The sequence below is a fragment of the Aethalodelphis obliquidens genome, unplaced genomic scaffold (assembly GCF_003676395.1).
Source record: "Aethalodelphis obliquidens isolate GAN/ISIS:26980383/991018 unplaced genomic scaffold, ASM367639v1 scaffold9, whole genome shotgun sequence".
Lineage (NCBI taxonomy): Eukaryota > Metazoa > Chordata > Mammalia > Artiodactyla > Delphinidae > Aethalodelphis > Aethalodelphis obliquidens.
This window is the reverse complement of record NW_020837953.1, coordinates 44943746-44951551: the sequence shown is the minus strand read 5'-3', so window position 1 is coordinate 44951551 and position 7806 is coordinate 44943746.

Here is a 7806-nt window from a genome sequence, read left to right as displayed (position 1 = left end):
TCGCGTGGCGTGGCCGAAAAAAAAGAGAAAAACTTCTGGTCTCCGCACAGTCTTAAATTTTTAGCTTTTCTGAGCACATCGCACGCGTACACTCTGGCTTTAGAACATATGATCTCTGGGTTTTTTCAAAATCGCTCTTCCTACCCACTCTGCAAACAAGCCATTTGAGTTCAGTTGCAGGAATTATACAGCAAGTGAGTGTCAGAGCTGGGATTTTCAAATCTATCCCAACTAGTATGTTACTTACACACCCTCTTATGTAAGTCAAACAAAGGATTCAGCCTTGGGAGGTTTGCAGAGAAGGGTTGTTCTGTAGAATTCCTGCCCAGGCTTTGATTTGGGATTTGGGGAATTAGAGCAAGGCAAAAAATTGTGAAGATGAATAGCAATGTGAGTTGACTTAAGCATTAAAAGCCAAGAATTTGAGGGTTTTCTAAAAACTAAAGGTCAGCATGAAGCTCTGGCCCCAGCCAGCCCTGGCTTTACCCCATTCATCTCTGGGGAGAGTTGCCTTTGTCCCAGCCCTGCTCTCCTTAAGCCAGTTTGCTGTAGCTTTCCAACCATGCTGGGAAGCAGTATATTTTGCTGGTTGTTAGCACTTTAACAAAGAAATGAGAAGGCCGTGTAGCATGTACCATTAGTAATAGAAGAAAGAATTATTGGCTGTTTGATTAGATATTTAAACATGTTTGCCTAAAATGATGCTTTGCAGTGGTAACTTGGGTGTGTCCAGATGTTTAGTCACATTGACTCAGCATAATTTCTCCTTTGCCAAATCTCAGACTAGAGCAATCAATTTGTTCCTGCAGCAAAATCTGATAGTAGGTTTTCCTTGTAACCAAGCCTAACAGAAAAAGGAAGTAGTTGCAGAAAAGTTGAAAGTTATGAGAGGTACAAAGTCTATCTTGAAGAAAGCAATTGTGTAAAGTTCTACCTGTAAAGTTATTACAAGTGCTGTTTGGTCTCCCAAACTAGTGATTGAAAGTTCATTTCAATTTACCTTTCCACTTAAAGCCAACTAAATGTCTCTAACATACAGATATACCCAATTTCTCTGTGAAAATATGTCTCTGTGAGTTTGCATAATTATGGCCTGCTAATCTGATGAGGAAAGAGTGCTGGGCTCGGCCCTAGTCGACTTGGGTTAAAGTTCAGTTCTGCCACTAATTAGCTGAGAAAGTCAAATTCCCTGAGCTGAGTTTCTTGTTTCAAATTAGATAATATTAATAATGGTATCTTAAATCATACAGTACTTGAAATTCCCAAGGAACTTTCATAGGCATTAGCTAATTTTGATATGGGGAAGGAAGCAGGACACACGGGAGGTGGTGCCCTGCAGTCGATTGTTAGCCCCTGGAGGATGGCAGGCGTCTGGGGAGGCGCTGCTCTGTTTGCCCTCTTTGAAGCTACTCTGCATTTTCTGATTCTGAGTCTCTCTTATTTGCTACAAGGCTGAACTACGAAATCCAGTCTCTGAAAGAGAATGAAGATCTCTGGAATGATAAATGCATTATTAAATATAAGACACTTTATATTTTTTCTCTTAAAAAAATTTAAGATTGTTTGAACTAGTAATTATAACATATATTATTGGGCTTACAATATACAGATAAAAAAAATACATGACAGTAATAGCAAAAAGGGACAGCGAGAAAATGGAGCTATATTGTAGTAAAGTTTCTATATTTACCAGAAATGTTCAATATGAAGCTGAAGTACATTGTAATACATTAAAGATGCATATTGTAATCCCTAGACAACCACTAAGAAAATAACTCAAGATTTAGTTAAAAAATTAACCTAGAGGGGAAAAAAATCAACCTAGGGATTAAGGTAGTACACACACATACAAATTAACACAACAGAGCAGTAAAAAGAGAACAAAGGAACAAGGAAGACATGAGACATAGAAAACATAGCAAAATGGCACCCGTATATCCAACCATATCGACAGTATACATTACACGTGAAATAGACTGAACACCCCAATCAAAGTGCCACTACCATTGGCAAAGAAAACAAAAGGCATTCAGATTGGAAAGGAAGAAGTAAAATTGTGTTTACTCACAGATGACATGATTGCAGGTAACAAAGTCTCCAAACAGAAGATCAACATACATATATTAGGTGTTTCTGTATACCAATAATGAACAATCTGAAAATGAAATTAGGAAGGTTCTATCCACAGTAAGACAAAAGTTGCTTTGGAATACATCTAATGAAAGAAGTGCAAAGCCTATACACTCAGACTACAAAACGTTGCTGCAGCGAAGATCTAAATCAGTGGAGATGGCAGTTCTCCCCAAAATCTATAGATTCAGCACCCTCCCTGTAAAACCCTAGGGGCATTTTGTGTAGAAATTAACAAACGGACTCTAAAATGGATATGGAAATGGCAAAGGACCTAGAATTAAGAATTGTTAAGGTCATAAAAAATAAGAAAAGACAATAAATTTTCCTAGATCAGAGGAAACTAAAGAGACATGATGACATAATGTTCTGGATGGAAGCAGAACAGGAGAAGTACATTAGTGGAAGAGTGGTACTTGTAATAATAAGTCTGGAGTTTAGTTAATAGCGTTAAACTAAACTCTTGGTTATGACGAATATACCATGGTAGTGTCAAGCTGCTAACAATAGGGGAAACTAGGTGAGGGCTATATAAGGGAACTTTCTGAACTGAGCAACTTTTCTATAAATATAAGTCTATTCTAATATTTATTTTAAGTGGACAAGCAAAAGATCTGAATGGAGGTCTCACCAAAGAAGATATGTGAGTAGCTAGTAAGCACTTGAAAATGTGTTCAACCTTGTTAGGGAAATGCAAATTAAAACCACGATGAGATACTACTTCACACCCACTAGGATGGCTGTAATCACAAAGATAGTATCAAGCGTTGGCGAGGATGTGGAGAAACTAGAACCCTTGTACACTGCTTGTGGGAAAGGGTATAGCCACTTCAAAAATAGATTAGCAGTTCTTAACAAGTTAAACATACACTTAGCATATAACCCAGCAATTTCACTCCCAAGTATCTACCCAAGAGAAATGAAAACATATGCCCACACAATGATTTGTGCATAAATGTTCAAAACAATTAATTATAAATTATATTTTAATGCCCAACCTAGAACAATCCAAATAGCCAACAGATAAAAGGATAAACAAAATTATGCACAATGAAATATGACTCAGCAATAGAAAGGAATGTACTACTCATAAATACAATGATATGGATAAGCCTCAAAAACATTATGCTAAGTGAAAGAAGCCAGACACAAAAATTACATATTATTCCATTTATTTCTAGGAATAAGCAAAACTGTGCAGACATTAAATAGATCACAGGTTTCTAGGGCTGGGGTGGGAGCAGAGATTGACTACAAACAGGCACTTTTGGCGTGTTGGAAACTTTTGGGGTGATGCAAGTATTCTAAAAAGGATTGTGGGACTTCCCTGGTGGCGCAGTGGTTGAGAGTCCGCCTGCCGATGCAGGGGACGCGGGTTCGCGTCCCGGTCCGGGAGTGATCCCACATGCCGCGGAGCAGCTGGGCCCGTGAGCCGTGGCTGCTGGGCCTGCGCGTCCGGAGCCTGTGCTCCGCGGCGAGAGAGGCCACAGCGGTGAGAGGCCCGCGTACCGCAAAAAAAAAAAAAAAAAGATTGTGGTGATGGTTACACAGCCGTATAAATTAACTAAAAATCATCCAACTGTACACTTTTATAATGTATGAAATCGTTGGCATATAAATTATACTTCAATAAATCTTTTTTCTTTAAGTACAATACTATGAAGAAATAATACCATTTAAAACTAACATACCAACATAATTTATCATTCAAGCCAGAACAATTTTGAGAGTGAAAAGGATTGCTATTAAAACTATGCAAGAAGACAGGTGTGAACAAGGACTGTCCCAGACCAACTGGCTTGAATGGTGCCCCTTTTACAAAACTGTCATTGGACAGCAACAGTTAGTGGCCATCTGTTATGTGCAGAGCATTGGAAGGTGATAGAAATACACTTAGGAAGGAGATAGACATGGTCCCTGTCCTTTCGGATTGATGGCACAGTGAGGGAGATAGAAACGAAGGCAGCGACAAGCCCACTACTGTGGGCACATCGCAGGAGGTGTCCAAGTCATCCTGGGAAAAGAGAGGAAACTGTGAGCCAGGACTGCAAGGCAGTGGGAGGTAACAAGGACAACAGCAGGCAAAACAGTGACCCAGGCCCTGTTGTGGAACCAGAAAGTAATTCAGTGTCTGTAACATAGCCTAAGGGAAGAGGACAGAGGTGAGTCCTTGTCTCACACTGTTGTGTATTGTGAAAAAAGGGACTGTGGTGCTTGCATTTGAAAGTAAAATGTATCATCTGGGCTGGAGATCTAGCAGAGAAAGGGCTGTTTCACCACTCTGGTCAAGTTGGTCACATCGGTCAGCCCTGTGGACCAAGCTCAGACTGAGCGCATGTTCCCAGACTGTTTTGGGATCCTCTGGGGAGAAAAAAGCACTCTTAATAGGATGTGCTGGTGCCCTAAAGGGGTGTAGAACAGAGGTCATGACTATGGGGAAGAGGAGAAGACGCCTGGGATGATGTGTTTGGATCAGGAAGATAGATACTGTGAAATGCATGCACGTGTTGTCAAGTGGGAATTTTTCCAACAGCAAACAATTCAAGTAACGGACCATTTTTGCACCAGCTGAGCTTGATCTATGGGAACTACTCAGGAGCATGGCAAGAAGCTGCAAATGTGTTCTTCTACCTCTCTCTCCCCAGAAGCTTTCACAAGGAAGCTGGGAGAAATTTTTTGTCAGTCCTATTTTCCACTATGGTTTATGTCTCTCCTTTCTGAGTCCCTTTCATAAAAAAAGGTAGAAACTAATGTATGAGTACTAAGTACTAGACACAAGTCCCACTGGCTTCATTTAACCCTAGAGCTACCCTGTGAGATCTTTGTCATTCCTGTTTCACACATGAGGAAACTCTGAGATTCGATAACTTGCCCCAATTGCACAGTTAGAAAGAAATGGAACTGGAGCCCGCTAAGGCCAGCGTTGACACCAAAACCCATTGCTTTTCCCTCTCCAGCAAGCAGCTTCCAAGAAAAACACTCCAGATCATTTGAGAAGCCATCTGATGTGACTTCTGGGACAACGTACTATCCGGCCAGTGAGGCTGTCTCCCAATCCCAGGTTTTATTGAGAGGGACTTGGAGAGCATCCAATCCATCCCACAAGGTAGTCTAGTGTCTGTCACTATGTGACTCAGCAGGTCACGGCTCTCTGAGCCCCAATTTCCTCATCCCTAAAATATGAGTTGGGCTAGATCAGTGGCTCTCAAACCTGGTTGATGTCAGGACCCCTTTACACGCTTAAAAATTATTGAGGACCCAGCTTTTGTTTATGTGAGTTATGTCTATGATTATTTACCATTTTAAAAGTTAAAACAGAAACTTTGGAATAACAGTTTCCCAAAACAAAGGAAATGCAGCGAGATGAGTGGAATTGTTTGACAATTTTGTAAATCTCTCTAATGTCCTACAGCTTAAGACAGCTGGATTCTCTTATCTGCTACATTTGATCTGTTCCGTATCACATGTGATGTAGTCTCTGGAAAACTCCACTGTACTCTTGTGAGAGAAGGAGAATGAAGAAGGCAAATAATGTCTTACTGGTACCATGGAAATAGCTTTGTCTCCACTTCCCCTGCAGGGGCTTCCAGAGGTCCTGACCACCCCCCTTTTTTTTTTTTTTTTTTAAAAAATTTATTTATTTTTGGCTGCGTTGGGTCTTCGTTGTTGTGTGCGGGTTTTCTCTAGTTGCGGTGAGGGTGGGTTATTCTTCGTTGCAGTGCACAGGCTTCTCACTGCGGTGGCTTCTGTTGTTGCGGAGCACAGGCTCTAGGTGCGCGGGCTCCGTAGTTGTGGCACACGGGTTTAGTTGCTCTGCATCATGTGGGATCTTCCAGGGCCAGGGCTCGAACCCGTGTCCCCTGCATTGGCAGGTGGATTCTTAACCACTGCGCCACCAGGGAAGCCCCCTGACCACCCTTTGAGAATTGTTTCCTCCAGCACTCAGAATCACCTGGGGGGGTCCTGATAAAATGCACATCTGGCCTATCCCAGACCTGTGGTATCAGAATTCACATTTAATAAGCCTCCTTGCACACTGGAGTTTGGGGACACCGGGGTGGGAGAGCTCCAAGATTCCTGCCAGCCTGGTTCATCCAAAGCTACCGAGTGCCCTGTTTTGGTAGAGTTGGGATTAAGGCCCAGGTCTCAGTGCAGGGCTCGCGGTGGCAGTCAGCTCCTGCTCTCTGGCTTGCCTGGCTTATCAGTTCACATCTCCGTACTCACTTTCCCATTCAGGGAAGTGCTGAGGGCAGCTGGGCACCTCGCTTACAGCTTTAAAATAAATATTAGGCTTGCTTATAGCTGTACATTTCTGCATGCAGCAGACGCAAGAGAAGTGAAGGACGGAACCCATGGGGCAGGGACCTCCCTTGCCCACAGGAGGAAGTTCTGTGCTAAGCTTGCCCACCCCCCCGCCCCGGGTATCTGTGCAGTGAGTCATCCACAGCTCATGAGTGTCGGGCCAGGCAATGGGAGTATAAAAAAGAAAAGAAAAACTATACCCTCAGGAGTGTAAGGTCTGGCTGGTGCAAAACAGGCAAATGTGGAAGCAACTCAAGGAAGAGAACAAATTGCATAAAGAATGTCTCTAGTGGAGAAACCCTAATGTAGAATACTTACATACTAGATAAAGTGGACTGTGACATCGCTTTTAAATTTCAGAGTAAGATTCCACAATTGCACTTAAAAAATATTGTGATTTAATTAACACACAAAAAACCCGGCTATAGTGGGACATTTGCTTACATGGAAGTTATAACGGAATCTGTTAAAACCTATGTTACAAAGTAACCTGTGCAATTGGTGTAATGGAAATAGCTTTGGCCTTGAATCAGTCACAACTGGGCCACTAACTAGCCATTAACTAGCTGCAGTGACTCTAGTAATGTAACATGTGTTGAGCACTTACTATGTGCAAGGCACTGTTAGGTGACATGAAGCATTCACAAAAGCAAAAAGCCTAAAACGCACTGGAGGAGCTAAGCTTTGTTCACAAGCATCTGCACTGGAGGCAGCAGGGTTCAGGGCTGAGAGTTAAGATGCCTCGTGCACTGTGGACAGTGCACGTGGGAGATGCGTATTTAATGCCCTGGACCGCCATTCACCAGCACGGCGCCTCTGGTTCCTCAGCTGTACGGGAAGGGGTTCAGTGACACGACCTCCAAAGCCGGGCCCCATCGCCCCCAGCAAGGACATTCCCCGCCTGCTCTCTCTGCGCCTGTTTCTCCACCTGGAAAAAGGTGTCCCACACAAGGTCGTGGTGAGGAGCAACATTTCCTGGCACCCATCACACGTGACCACGGACAAGAATACACCTCGGACCCTGCCCGGGTGGGTCAATTTCACGCGTCAACCCCAGAGTGCACCGCAGCGACGAGAGGAAAGAGTGATGGACCCTTGGACAACAGGCGGTCAAGTGCCCGCTACATTAGAAAGCGCGGCCCGACGTGAGCCACCACCCTTTCGCACCGAGCCGCGGAGCACAGCCCAGGCCCTACGCGTCCTTTGCCCCGAGCCAGAGCCCGGCCCCCGCCGCCTTTCCCCTCGTCCCGCGCCTGCGCCACGCCCCCGCGCTCTCTGGGGAGATGGCATCGATGTGCTCGGCGCTCTCCTGAGCCAGCCCTAGGGGTGGGCGGGCCCATTTGCCTCGGGTGGTCTAACAGGCGCCGGGGCGGA